At 36.5% G+C, this 15,877-nt stretch overlaps 1 non-coding gene across 1 annotated transcript; it reads right to left on the bottom strand.

Annotated features, from left to right (window-relative positions):
- Positions 1–15,346: 15,346 nt before the first annotated feature.
- Positions 15,347–15,453, bottom strand: LOC148576519 (small nucleolar RNA R71). Its single transcript, XR_015903742.1, has one exon. It is a non-coding gene; the product is annotated as a small nucleolar RNA R71 (small nucleolar RNA).
- Between the last annotated feature and the right edge of the window lie 424 nt (positions 15,454–15,877).

The following is a 15,877-nucleotide window of genomic DNA, read 5'->3' as shown; positions in this document are numbered from 1 at the left end:
TTTTCTTTTTCTTTTGTTTTTTTTTTTGTTTACTGCTTCTTGGATCAATAGATTTTTGAGAATTTCCATAATACTTCTCCAAATTTCAATTCCTGTCTATGAGCTCCCATGCAAGTTTTCACAAACATGTAACCTCAATACACAATCATACAATCAGTCAATGTCTCTTAATCCTTAGCTTGCCTCAAAATTGATAAAATTCCTCAACACTTTTCTTTCAAAACAATGATTTCTTCGATGCATTTTTAAGTATAATGGGTGCAAGCAGATTAAAGATGAAAGTGCAATGATAAGTAGTGAACCATGCTTATTACTAAAAGCAACTTTACAGAATAGAGGTGGACCACAGAATTCAAAACAAGAGACATTCATGATTGCAATTAAGTCTACTGGGAGTAAATGAGAAGGAAAAGAAATTTACAACCTTTGTAGCTCATCTTCGCCCTTGTTGTCCTTTTTTGCAGACTTCCTCCCTCCAATCACCATCTTAGAATAAGTGCTTTGCCGGCAAGCAACAAGTGGGAGCAGTGGTGTTGAGATTGTGATTCAACCATGAGTGTCAAAACAAAAAAAGAGAAACAAGCTATGAGTAATGCATATAATTAAGCAAGCTTGGTTAAAAATGACACTACAAGCCTAAGAAGCAAAGGCATTATGATTGTACAAACAAGTGGTGTTGCTGGATACATTGCATAAAAGAAAATTAAGTGGCACACCAAACTTAGTGTGACACTTTCTCTTAGAATTGATGCAAGTATCCAAAAAGATTGAAAACAGATTGTTGCAGGGCAACACCAAACTTAGAATGTGATCATATGCCAAATTTATTTGAAAAGAAGCTAAGTAAAAGGAACTGTTGTATTAATAACAAAATCACCAAGAGCCAGAATTGTCACGAACAGGGACTTCTTAGTGAGGCATTAACACAAACAGTTAGAGAGCATAGAAAATAAAGAACTAAAGCAATTACATGAATAAAGCAAAACAAAAGAAAATGTCTAATCTAGGTAATCAACCAACGGGTAGTTTGTTAATCACAATTAATCCCCGGCAACGGCGCCATAAATTTGATGCATGGAAACTTGTCTCTCAACAAATTTTCCTTCGGCAAGTATACCGAATTGTCGTCAAGTAATAACTCACAATAGAGTGAGGTCAAATCCACAGGGATTAACGGATTAAACAATCAATGGTTAATTGATTATCCTAGTTAGACGAATCATATTGGAGTGATGAGCAACAGGAAAAGTAAGTAGCACAAAAGTAAAGAAAGAGATAAAGTGCAGAAAAGTAAAATGGTAAGAAAAGTAAATGTAAGAACTAAAAATAAAATGAACATTGGGATCAAGAGATATTGCAATCCTCCGGATCAAGTTCATTCTCATCTCTTCCTCAATCAATGCATTCATTGATCTCCTTGGCAATCTTAAGTGATTGGATCCCAATTCCTTGGCAATCCAATCTTTCTAAGCTTGAACAATTTCCCAATTCCTTGATTTAATTTCTCATGGGAAGAGATGAAGTTTGGTCACTGACTATACCACACACATTCATAGATTAAAGTATTGGTAGGATTAAATGTCACAATATCCATCTAACCCCCAACCTAATCCAATGTGAGAGAGCATTTCTAGCATGATTTCCTCATTCCTCTTCCAAGGTTCAGAGGAAATCCAAGTATGAGAAATTTCTCTTCCGAGACAATTACCCAATTGGATGAAGATCGAAAGCTCACTAGTAAAATAAAGAGAAAACAAAGAAGAAGAAGAATAAGAACTACAATTTATCTATTGAATCACAATAGAGCTCTTTAACCCAATGAAAAGAGTTAGTTGATCATTGCTCTACCAAAATAGAAAAGAAAGAAAGTGCAGAAAAGTAAAGATGAAGATTGAAACTAAAATTGAAACTTCAAAATTCATAAATGAAAAGTACAAAGAAAACGAAACTACTCCTAAGGAAGAAAGGAAGAGAAAAGGAAGAAGAATGTAGGAGGGGAGGGGCTCGAACACCCACTCCCCTTGGAGTGTGCCAATTCACAGAAGTTCGAATTGGTCTTCACTCTCTCCCCCTTCCTTCAATTCTCCATTCCAGAATGAATTCAATGTAGAAACTAAGGCCCTTTTATAGGCTCTCCTAAATTACAAAAAAAAATGAAATTAAAAGCAAATTATAATGAAATGAAAATTAACTATTCTAGATGCTTCTTCTGGCCTTGATTGGTTGACAATTGTGGGCTTGCTTGCTTGAGCTTTGAAGTGGACTTGAGAGAGAAGTGAATCAAATTGTGGTCAAGGGTGACTTGGCTTTATTGCTTCCGTTATCCATACTAACGCTACAAGTGTGGCGTTAGTGCTGAAGTTAGTGTGGCTAATGTCACACTTGCTACCTAGTTGGTGTTTTTGGGGCTTAAAAGATGCCTCTTGTTTGTTCTCTAATTTCATGTCCACTATAGAGTATTATATATCATTGGAAAGCTCTGAATGTCAGCTTTCTAACACAATTGGAATCACTGTAATTGGACTTCTGTAACTTAAGTTATGCTCCTTTGAAGTGGACAAGGTCGCTGGCATAGTCGCTAGCGTTACTGGAAAAAGCGAGTCACATTAACGTTAGCGATCAGGGGCTTAATATTGCCCGGTTTTGGAGCTGAAACTTAATGTCCACCCCATATTATTATATATTTTTGGAAAGCCCTGGATGTCGACTTTCCAACGCCTTTAAAAGCGCATCATTTGGAGCTCTACAGCTCGAGTTACACTTCTTGGAAGGTGAAGAGGTCAGCTGGCCTTACTACAGGTTGATACCATGTTCATCTTTGAACTTTCGGGGCAGGTTTTCTCCCTCAAATTCAGTGTCCACCATGTAGCGCCATATATGCTTGGAAAGATCTGGAATCCTATTTTCCAATGCCATTGGAATCACCTCATTTGGAGCTTTGTGGCTCAAGTTATTCTTGTTTGAAGAAGGCATGGTCAGGCTGCCAGGGGAGACTTTTGTCCACGTTAGTGTAACTAACGTGCCCACTAACGCGGGTCTTCCTTTGCTTCGCAAACGTTAATGGCACGCACTTTTTCCACTAACGTTGGCATTTTCCTTTCCTTCCACATTAGTTCCCACGTTAATGTAACTAACGTGGAAGCTAACGTGGGTCTTCTTGCTTCGCTAGCATTATTGGCACTCACTTTTGCCAATAACGCTGCTCCTTCTTCAAAGTTAATGTTGTTAACGTTCTCACTAACTTTCCAAGCTTTCTTTCCTTCCACTTTAATGGCCACGTTAGTGGCGCTAACGTAGCCACTAACGTGGCTCTTCTCTGCTTCTTTTGGTCTGAAATCAAACAAACAAAGTGTATCAAAGTAACATACAAGATAAACTTTACTATACTAAGTGTGCTAATAATGCTCAAAATCATACTTTCACTTAGTGTAATCTATTTCATCATATTTACCATGTATATTAACTAAAATTCATCTATGCTTGAGATTTTGTTTCATGCAGAGAATTTTCAAGCTATTACTCATTTATTGGCCAAATTTGTATGAAAACTAACTAAAACCTACTGAAATAACTATCAAAAACAGGCAATGATGCACCCGCATCACAACACCAAACTTAAATCTTGCTTGTCCCCAAGCAAGGAAATAATTATGCACAAAGGATTCTTTTTATTGGATTGTGTTGGAAAATTTCTTATGATGCCTTGGTGAGTGAAGTGATTAAGTGATAATGGAGGTGAACTCTAATTATATGCTTATGCAAAGATTCTAGTGTTCATTAGTCCTTACATCTTGGAATTCTTAGATCTTAGGAGTGTCATTCGGATGGTGTTATGGAGTCCTCTTTATAGATTATCACCTTGAAGCAGTATTTATTCATCTTGGCCTTGACTCTAGGTGTCATGTCTCAAAGCGGCTTTTTAAGATAAGCTTTCAATCAATACTCCCAAACCAGTTGGTCTAAGGTATTAGGTGTTGAAGCACCCCTTAGAATTTACTTGCTCAAGCCTCTTTCTTTGACACAAATTCACCACAAACATGTAACTAGGACAATAACTCTTTGAGTTTTTGTATCTTTCTTTTTCATCCTAGTAATTAATGCTCATAGCCTTGGGCTTATTCCTTGTTTTTTTTTTCTTTTGTTTTTTTTTTTTGTTTACTGCTTCTTGGATCAATAGATTTTTGAGAATTTCCATAACACTTCTCCAAATTTCAATTCCTGTCTATGAGCTCCCATGCAAGTCTTCACAAACATGTAACCTCAATACACAATCATACAATCAGTCCATGTCTCTTAATCCTTAGCTTGCCTCAAAATTGATAAAGTTCCTCAACACTTTTCTTTCAAAAGAATGATTTCTTCGATGCATTTTTAAGTATAATGGGTGCAAGCAGATTAAAGATGAAGGTGCAATGATAAGTAGTAAACCATGCTTATTACTAAAAGCAACTTAACAGAATAGAGGTGGACCACAGAATTCAAAACAAGAGACATTCATGATTGCAATTAAGTCTACTGGGAGTAAATGAGAAGGAAAAGAAATTTACAACCTTTGTAGCTCATCTTCACCCTTGTTGTCCTTTATTGCAGACTTCCTCCCTCCAATCACCATCTTAGAATAAGTGCTTTGCCGACAAGCAACAAGTGGGAGCAGTGGTGTTGAGATTGTGATTCAACCATGAGTGTCAAAACAAAAAAAGAGAAACAAGCTATGAGTAATGCATATAATTAAGCAAGCTTGGTTAAAAATGACACTACAAGCCTAAGAAGCAAAGGCATTATGATTGTACAAACAAGTGGTGTTGCTGGATACATTGCATAAAAAAAAATTAAGTGGCACACCAAATTTAGTGTGACATTTTCTCTTGGAATTGATGCAAGTATCCAGAAAGATTAAAAACAGATTGTTGCAGGGCAACACCAAACCTAGAATGTGATCATATGCCAATTTTATTTGAAAAGAAGCTAAGTAAAAGGAACTGTTGTATTAATAACAAAATCACCAAGAGCCAGAATTGTCACGAACAAGGGCTTCTTAGAGAGGCATTAACACAAACAGTTAGAGAGCATAGAAAATAAAGAACTAAAGCAATTACATGAATAAAGCAAAACAAAAGAAAATGTCTAATCTAGGTAATCAACCAACCGATAGTTTGTTAATCACAATTAATCCCCAGCAACGGCACCATAAACTTGATACACGGAAACTTGTCTCTCAACAAATTTTCCTTCGGCAAGTATACCAAATTGTCGTCAAGTAATAACTCACAATAGAGTGAGGTCGAATCCACAGGGATTAACAGATTAAGCAATCAATGGTTAATTGATTATCCTAGTTAGACGAATCATATTGGAGTGATGAGCAACAGGAAAAGTAAATAGCACAAAAGTAAAGAAAGAGATAAAGTGCAGAAAAGTAAAATGGTAAGAAAAGTAAATGTAAGAACTAAAAATAAAATGAACATTGGGATCAAGAGATATTGCAATCATCCGGATCATGTTCATTCTCATCTCTTCCTCAATCAATGCATTCATTGATCTCCTTGGAAATCTTAAGTGATTGGATTCCAATTCCTTGGCAATCCAATCTCTCTAAGCTTGAACAATTTTCCAATTCCTTGATTTAATTTCTCATGGGAAGAGATGAAGTTTGGTCACTGATTATACCAAACACATTCATAGATCAAAGTATTGGTAGGATTAAATGTCACAATATCCAACTAACCCCAACCTAATCCAATGTGAGAGAGTATTTCTAGCATGATTTCCTCATTCCTCTTCCAAGGTTCAGAGGAAATCCAAGTATGAGCAATTTCTCTTCCGAGACAATTACCCAATTAGATGAAGATTGAAAGCTCTCTAGTAAAATCAAGAGAAAAGAAAGAAGAAGAAAAATAAGAACTACAATTGATCCATTGAATCACAATAGAGCTCTTTAACCCAATGAAAAGAGTTTGTTGATCATTGCTCTACCAAAATAGAAAAGAAAGAAAGTGCAGAAAAGTAAAGATGAAGATTGAAACTAAAATTGAAACTTCAAAATTCATAAATGAAAAGTACAAAGAAAACAAAACTACTCCTAAGGAAGAAAAGAAAAGAAAAGGAAGAAGAGTGTAGGAGGGGAGGGGTTCGAAGACCCACTCCCCTTGGAGTGTGCCAATTCACAGAAGTTCGAATTGGTCTTCACTCACTCCCCCTTCCTTCAATTCTCCGTTCCAGAAAGAATTCAATGTAGAAACTAAGACCCTTTTATAGGCTCTCCTAAATTACAAAAATGAAATAAAATTAAAAGCAAATTATAATGAAATGAAAATTAACTATTCTAGATGCTTCTTCTGGCCTTGATTGGTTGACAATTGTGGGCTTGCTTGCTTGAGCTTTGAAGTGGACTTGAGAGAGAAGTGAATCAAATTGTGGTCTAGGGTGACTTGGCTTTATTGCTTCCGTTATCCATACTAACGCTACAAGTGTGGCGTTAGTGCTGAAGTTAGTGTGGCTAATGTCACACTTGCTACCCAGTTGGTGTTTTTGGGGCTTAAAAGATGCCTCTTGTTTGTTCTCTAATTTCATGTCCACTATAGAGTATTATATATCGTTGGAAATCTCTGAATGTCAGCTTTCTAATGCAACTGGAATCATCATGAATGGACTTCTGTAACTCAAGTTATGCTCCTTTGAAGTGGACAAGGTCGCTGGCATAGTCGCTAGCGTTACTGGAAAAAGCGAGTCACAATAACGTTAGCGATCAGGGGCTTAATATTTCCAGGTTCTGGAGCTCAAACTTAATGTCCACCCCATACTATTATATATTGTTGGAAAGCCCTGGATGTCGACTTTCCAATGCTTTTGAAAGCGCATCATTTGGAGCTCTACAGCTCGAGTTACACTTCTTGGAAAGTGAAGAGGTCAGCTGGCCTTACTACAGGTTGATACCATATTCATCTTTGTACTTTTGGGGCAGGTTTTCTCCCTCAAATTCAGTGTCCACCATGTTGTGCCATATATGCTTGGAAAGATCTGGAATCCTACTTTCTAATGCCATTGGAATCACCCCATTTGGAACTTTGTGGCTCAAGTTATTCTTGTTTGAAGAAGGCATGGTCAGACTGCCAGGTGAGACTTTTGTCCACGTTAGTGTCCACATTAGTGTAACAAACGTGGCCTCTAACGTGGGTCTTCCTTTGCTTCACAAACGTTAGTGGCACCCACTTTTTCCACTAACGTGGAAGCTAACGTGGGTCTTCTTGCTTCGCTAGCGTTATTGGCACTCACTTTTGCCAATAACGCTTCTCCTTCTTCAAAGTTAATGCCGTTAACGTTCTCACTAACTTTCCAAGCTTTCCTTCCTTCCACTTTAATGGCCACGTTAGTGGCACTAACATAGCCACTAACATGGCTCTTCTCTGCTTCTTTTGGTCTGAAATCAAACAAACAAAGTTTATCAAAGTAACATACAAGATAAACTTTACTATGCTAAGTGTGCTAATAATGCTCAAAATCATACTTTCACTTAGTGTGATCTATTTCATCATATTTACCATGTATATTAACTAAAATTCACCTATGCTTGAGATTTTGTTTCATGCAGAGATTTTTCATGCTATTACTCATTTATTGGCCAAATTTGTATGAAAACTAACTAAAACCTACTGAAATAACTATCAAAAACAGGCAATGATGCACCCGCATCAACTCCGCAAGCTGCGACTAGTCCCCTATGATTATTATACTATTATAACTATATATATTCCATTCTTTTGCATCTATATCTTGTATCTTATGCGTTCGTGTGAATATTTCGCGCTTTTGTAATCCTGTTTTTGAGCTTAATCTTCATCACACTTCTAGAATATATTATTTCCTTCTATATAAATATGTATAAGCCTTAGAATTGTCATAACCTTTGATTAACCTTTGCCTTACGGCTAGAGGTAAGGCTTAGGGTAATTGGGGTGTTACAACAAATAGTGGCCGATTATATACTTCCCAGCACCCATGCTACCCATGTCCGACTCAAAACCGCTATATTGCTTTGGGCTATTTTTGAAGGCAAGAAGATAACTATCTTGCCCTTAATTTGTGCATCGATGTAGAAGGTGATCCAAAGAAGAAAATCAACATTCCTTTTCCATTGCTTGTTATGAGATTCGCTATGCTAGCGGGGGTAGCGAGGCAACCTACAGACATCATGTTCAAGATCCCAATTGGTAATCAATTCATTCCATGTGGAGATCTACAAGGATCCGTAAAGAAGATACTCTCCAAGAGGAAAGAATGCATATGTATTTATCTTGGAAAGAAAATACACGAGTGAATGTGAGAAAGGAGATAAATGGGATATTAGTGTGTTTTTCTTATGTGTATATAGGATGATATATGATTAGGTGGGTTGCTTGAGCTAATCAAAGAATCAATCTACTAGTCCACTTAACCATTGTAATCTTACCCTTATCCTAACCCCATTACAACCCTCCAAAGACCTCATGATATTTGTATTCATGCCTCAATATTTGTTGATTGTTAGATGATTAGCAAATCCTAGAAAAACATGATTAAAGGAGCATTGAGTGATTAAGCCCTATACACTGAGTGATTAGAGTGTAAATACATCTGGTGAGGGGTTCGATTGCTCAATTCTATGATTCCATCTTTTACCTTGTGTTTTCTTGCAAGTCATGGAATTAAATTTTTGAAAACTTCAAATCAATCTTTGGATGTTGATCATATTGCCTTAATTCCTTGTCTTGGCCTTAATGATCTATCTTGAATTAATTGGGAATCTCTTGTTTGTATTTTTACCAAACTCAATAGGGAACCATAGTATAGACATAGGTAGTTAATATTTTGCTTAGTTGCATGCATCTAGTTAGTTCATTAAATAAGTTGTTGCCCTTTTACCTTTCTCCTTTGATTGAGATTAGCATGAGGATATGCTAGTGTTTAAGTGTGGGAGAATTGATGAATCCATATTTGATGATGATTTTTGGTTAGAATGGAGTGGATTTCATCATGCAAACCTACATTTATTCCCTTAAATAGCATGCTTTTGAGTTTTCCTCCTAAATTGTGCTTGATTGTGAAAACATTCTCTTTTGAGCTTAATTTGATCAATTTTACTCCATTTGCATTCTATTCAATACCTTGATATTTTTGGTGAGTGATTTTAGATGTAATAAATAGGAATGGCTTAGTAAAGATGGAAGAGAAGCATGCAAGAAGGAAGAAACATGAAGAAAATAAATGAGAAAAACTTTGCGACGTGTGCATGCGCACAGCCTCTTGTGCGTACGCACAACATGAGATTCGGCCAAGTGTGCGTATGCACAGACCTATGTGTACGCACAGATACCAGTGCGTGCCTTCATTTAAAAGTCACGTGGCTCGCATTTGGAAGGGTTTGGAGGCCCAAATCTGATGGCCTAGAGCTTATATTGGAGGGGTAACACTTGGAAAAACATAACATATCATTAGGAGTAGTGTTAGATAGTTTTACGAGGCTTTAGGTTTAGTTTTCTCTAAGTTTTCTCTTAACTGTATTAGAGTTTTCATTAGGGTTTATATTCCAAGTGCTATTTCCATTTTTTATCTTGGATTTTTGCATTCCTCCATTGTAAGTATTTCTTAATTGCTCTCTTTTATTACTATAATTTTAATACTCTTTCTTGTAGTTAAAGATATATTGTTATTATATATACTTTTTGCAATTTTGATCTCTTGATGAACTTGATGATTGATGATTATTATATATTTGGTTGAGTTAGTATTGTTGCTTTTGATCATTTATTGCTCATAGTTTCAAGCATTTTCTCAATTTTCTTAATCCAACATTTAGTGATAATTCTTGGATTGTTAATTGTTCTTTCTTCCACTAACGCTAACTTGTTACTAAGGCAATTAGCAAGTGAGTTAGGATTTATGGATTAAGAACACTTATGCTCACTTGATCTATCCTTCGATGTTAAGGGTTAACTAAGTGAGATTAATCCATCATAATTGTCATAGTTGTTTGTTGTTATAATAAGGAAAGGATCCCCTAACTCAATCCAAGCCAAGAAGCCATTTATGCTTTGAGTTACAAACACACACATCAATCAGTTTTACATCTTACTTGTTCATATTACACATAGCTAGTTCTTTAATTCCTTTATTGGTTCATTAACTGAAATATTGAATGTTCTTTTATTCCTTTAATTGTTCATCTCCTTATTGAAAATTTCGTGATTGTCACAACCGAAATCGTGCATTATTGATCGCTATTCCTTGGGAGACGACCTGGGATTCTACTCCTGGATTTAATTGGTTTTAAATTATGACATATCTAATCAAAACTTTGGTTGCAAGTCACTTTGTCAGTTGGAACTATACATACAACGTTGAAATTCCATCTTTCCTCCCTTTTCGGAGAAAGAGAATTCCTAATCGACGATCCGGCATGCACAAAAGCTCTAACCAGCTCGTAGTCATCAGTAACCACCATAAGAAACTGTGTGAGATTTGTTCGGTTGCGATAATCCTCATATGCCTTAGCATCAGTGAAATCTTTAAGAACAGGCTCACACGAGGTTATTTGATCCCAAATAAATTCTATCTGAGCAAGAAAATCAAAAACTGCTTGTCCATATTCTTGCTTAAGGCTATGAAGCTCCTTTAGCAGTTTCAAAATGCCCAAAGTGTAAATGAACGCCTGGAGTATAAGTGTTGCGAAACCACTATCCCAATCTTCCAATTTCTCTGCAAAGTCTTTCTTAACATCCTCCTTAGATTTGGAGGTCCAATCCTTTGATCTTTTAGTCACAGTTGGTTTAATAGGACGAACAACATCACCAGTCACATAGCGCCATAATTTTTTCCCTTTAAGATATCTTCTCATAGATTCAACCCAATGAGCATAGTTGGAGCAATTAAGGATAATAGGAATAGGCTAAAAAACATATGCTTTTTTCATAGTAGCTGAAACAAAGACGAAAAAGGAGAAAAAACTGCAAAATGAGAGCAAAAATTGAGAAAACAGAGGGCAGAATCCGAAAGAGCTTACCAAAAAATTTTAGGGAGGGTTCTAGTGTCTACTGATACGTAAGCATCTTATACCTTTTTTCTAGTAATTTTTATATTGTTTTGAGTTATATTTTATTTAAATTTACTTGATTTTAGTGCAAAAATCACATTTGGATGCTACTTTAAGTTTTTCTTGTGTTTTATGGTTTTAGATGAAATTTGGAGTAGTTTGGAGGAGCCTGGAGCAAAAGAAGAAAATGCTGCTAGCACCTTCCTGAGCGCTGAATGCCTACTTGGCGTTTCACGCCAGCGGGGGAGCAGGGCCAGCAATGTTACTCCCCCTCTCTGGCGTCTCATGTCCAAATTCTGAAGTAAAACACCAGTAGCAGCCTGAATAATACTCAACTGGGCCTCCAAGTGGATGTAGCAATAAAAGAAAACAATAATAAATACTTACAATGGAGGCAAGGAAAAATCCAATATCAAAATAGAAATAGCACTTTGCAATATAAACCCTAATGAAAATCCTAAGAAAGTTGAGAGAAAACTTAGAGAAAAACTAAACCTAAAGCCTCCTAAAACTATCTAATACTACTCTTAATGATATGCTATGTTTTCTCAAGTATTTCCCCCTCCATATGAGCTCTAGGCCATCAGATTTGGGACTCCAAACTCTTCAATTCACAAGCCACGTGACTTTTTAATGAAGTCACACGCTGGTACCTATGCATCCACACAAGAGGTTGTGCGCACGCACACTTCGCAAAGCTTTTCTCCTTTATTTCTTCATGTTTCCTGACAAAGACCAAGTTGTAAGTTAGGATTTTTCCAAATAGATTCTCGTTGCAAATATAGCTCCGAACCAACAATTGGCCAATATTCAAATTTAATTCAAAATATTGTCACAATTCAAACCAAACATAAACAGAGAGTATTTAACTCCCAGGTCGTCTTCCCTAGGAACTAATGCTGATAAGCGCATACAATTTTGGATGTGGAAATAAGGGGGTTTTTCGATGATTGAGATAAATAAATAAAGAGATTAAAGAACAAGACAAAATTATAATTAATAAACTAATGAAGGAATTGAAGAACTATGTATGTAACATGGACAAGTAATGCTATAAAAGTGATGGAAAAGTGGTTCAAAACATGAATGGAACCTTGACTTGGGACGAGTTATGGAATCCCTTCCTTGCCATAACCACAACTATGATAATTATGATGGATTAATCTCACTAAGTCAACCTTAACATCGAAGGATAGGTTAAGTGAGCATAATTGTCATTAATCCACAAATCCTAACTAACTTACCAAATAAATTGGGAAAAAGCTAGCGTTAGTGGAAGCAATAACAACTAACAACCCGAGAATTATCACTAAATGTTGGACATTATAGTTCTAGTAATCCATATACTCATTTCCCCCAAGCCAAGGGGTGGAAGTTACCATATAATCAAAATTGGCATTTCATCGAACACATAATGGGCATAAACATAAAACATGGCAAAATTGGTAAATGAATGAAAGCTGTGAATCATAAATGCTCAAAATCAATAAAAGCAACTCAAACAAACATGAAATAATCATCAAACATCAAACTAACCATCTAGGAATCCAAAATTGCAAAAATCAAAACTTGAAGTATAAAATGCTACAAACCCTAATTAAGAACCCTAAGAGAGAATTTCCTAATCCACACTACTCCTACTCCTACAATGTGAAGAAAATGTAAAAATAAAGTTCTAAGTCCTCAAGCCTCATATGGCTTCATTTCCCCTTCATATAGCACCTAAAATCAGCCTCCAAAGCCTTCAGATATAGGCCAAAAGAGCCCCAAAATCGTGCAGCACGTGGAATTTTAATGAAGGCATGTGTAGACACCAGTGTGTACGCACAAACGTGGGTGCACGCACACTCTGCCAAAATCTCTTCATGTGCGTACGCACAAGAGGTTGTGTGCACACACACTAGGCGATGCTTGAATGGACACGCGACGCGCACGATGCGACTCACGCGCTCACGTGGTTCTGCTCTAATGGTTGTGCATACGCACGCAGGTCTGTGCGTACGCACACATCGCTGTGCTCTTCTCCTTTGATTCTTCATACTTCCTCTACTTTGCATGCTCCTCTTCCATTCTCTCCAAGCCATTCCTACGTTATACATCTGAAATCATTCAGAAACAACATCAAGGCATCGAATGGGATAAAATTAATCGAATCAGGCACAAAAGAGCATGTTTTCATAATCAAGAACAAATTTGGAGGAAAGTACAAAAGCATGCTATTTAAGGGAATAAGTGCAAGTTTATATGATTAAATCCATTCAATTTTAACAAAAAATTATCATCAAATATAGATTCATCAATTCCCCCACACTTAAATACTAGCATGTCCTCATGCTAAACACACTCAAAGGAGATAGATGAACGGAAAAAATGATTTATTCTATGTACTACCTAAATGCATGCTACTATCCTAAAGGTTACTACCAATATGTACTATGCAAGGAGTTTGTAAAATAAACCATGTAATTTCAATCCATCACAAGAAAGCTTTAGGGCCAATGTAAACAGTTTATGCACTAAAATCAATGTCCAAAGAGTTGAATTGAAATTTTCAAAACTAACCAACAAACAACTTACAAGAAGATAAAATATGAGATGCAAGAACATAGAATTGAGCGATCGAACCCCTCACCGGATGTGTATTCACTTAATTCGCTCAGTGTTTAGGGCTTAATCACTCAATTCTCCTTTAATCATGCTTTTCAAAGATTTGTAAGTCATCTAATAATCAACTAGTATTTGATGCATGAAAAATAAATATCATGAGGTCTTTGGAGGGTTGTAATGGGGCCAGGGTTTAGGTAGGATAAATATGGTTAAGTGGACTTAAAGAATTAGTTTTTTGATTAGCTTAAGTGTCTACCTAATCCTATATCGCCTATATACTCATAACAATGCAACCTATGACAGTAGATTCATCTTGGAAGGCATTTGGGTCAACGTTGGCCCTCAAACGTTGACTCCAACTTGAAGCACCAGAACTTGTAATTCAAACAGATCTCTTCTCAACAGCAAAGGAAACCGATTGGAAGCCATTTCAACCCAATTCCATCAAGGCTAAAAGCCCAATTGAGAGATTGAAGATCAATGGAAGAAAGTGTATAAAGAGCTTAGAATTTAAGTTAGAAAGGGAGATAATTTTTTTTGCCCACTTTTACGTTTACTGCACGTTTACTTCTCAGTTCATTTTACTTTTCTGCAATTGTTTGAATTCTGTAATGTATCTTTCAATTCCATTTTCCATTTTGAGAGCTATGAACAACTTAACCACTTTCATTGGGTTAGGGAGATCTGTGTAAATTCAATGGATCAATACTAGTTTTCATTCTTCTTCTTCTTTCTTTTCTCTTGATTTTACTAGAAAGCTTTCGTTCTTCATCCAATTGGATAGTTATCTTGGGAAAGAAGCTATTCATAATTGGATCTCCTCGGAATCTTCGAAGAGGAATGAGGAGATCATGCTACAATTTTTTTCTCACATTGGATTAGATTGTGGTTTGGATGGATATAGTGACATGTAATCCTACCAATACTTTGATACTTGAATTTGTGTGGTATAATTAGTGACCAAACTTCATCTCTTCCCATCAGCACTTAAATTAAGGAATTGGGTAATTGTTCATACTGAAAGAGATTATATTGCCAAGGAATTGGAATTGTGAATTCTTACTGGTTGCTGCTTGTTGTGCTACTTGTATGACAGGTAGAAGAGAGGTTTCAACCTCTTTTGATAGTGAATCGGAAAGAACCTTCCTGAGATTAAGAAGGGAAGCAAGAGGAAAGAGGGTTGTTGGTGCAGAAGAGGAGGAAGAAGACTTTGATATAACCATGGGGGATGATATGGAAAACCATCATGAAGGAGAGGTGAACAATCATGCCAGAAGCGGTGTAGCCAACCCTGCTAGACCAGAGAGGAGAGTTCTTTGATCCTACATCAATCCAAACTCAGGAAACTGTGGTAGCAGCATTCAAAAGCCAACTATCCATGCTAATAATTTCGAATTGAAGCCTCAGCTCATAACTCTTGTGCAAAACAATTGTTCTTTTGGAGGAAGTGCCCAAGAGGACCTTAATGAGCATCTCACTAAATTCCAAAGGATATGTGACACTGTTGAATCTAATGGTGTTCATCATGACACCTATAGATTGCTACTATTTCCATTTTCTTTGAGGGACAAAGCATCAAAATGGCTGGAGTCATTTTCCAAGAAAAGCTTGACCACCTGGGAAGATGTAATGAATGGATTCTTAACAAAGTTCTACCCTCCACAAAAAGTAAACAGGCTGAGAACTGAGGTGCAGAAATTCAGACAGCAGGATGGTGAGACTATTTATGAAGCCTGGGAGAGATTCAAGGATTTGACAAGAAGATGCCCCCTAATATGTTTAATGAGTGGGTGCAAATTCATATCTTTTATGAAGGGCTGAATCATGAATCAAAGAAAGCTGTAGACCACTGATGTGGCAAAAATTGGCCGATTAAGAGATTAATATAAGAAATACGTTGCAAGTACAGTTCTTAACCAGCGAAAATCCGCTCATTAATTTAGAAGGGTTGTCACAAATTCAGAATAAAAATACTGGGAGTAGGAATCCCAGGTCGTCTCCCAACGAGTTGACAAAAGAGTGCTATTTTATTAATCAGGAGTTTTCCAAGAAATTTTTAAGAGTTGAAGAGCAGAAAAATAAAGGATTGTGAATTAAAGCAACGAAACTTAAGGAGAGAATATATATAATCAAATAGAAGCCTTGACCGAGGGAATGATTAATTGAAAGTTCTATCCTTGTTGGATTTTATCAAGTGTAGTATCA

This window comes from Arachis ipaensis, chromosome B1 (assembly GCF_059453495.1).
Source record: "Arachis ipaensis isolate K30076 ecotype BB chromosome B1, ASM5945349v1, whole genome shotgun sequence".
Lineage (NCBI taxonomy): Eukaryota > Viridiplantae > Streptophyta > Magnoliopsida > Fabales > Fabaceae > Arachis > Arachis ipaensis.
The sequence above is the reverse complement of the archived record's forward strand: the minus strand, read 5'-3'. Positions and strand labels throughout refer to the sequence as shown.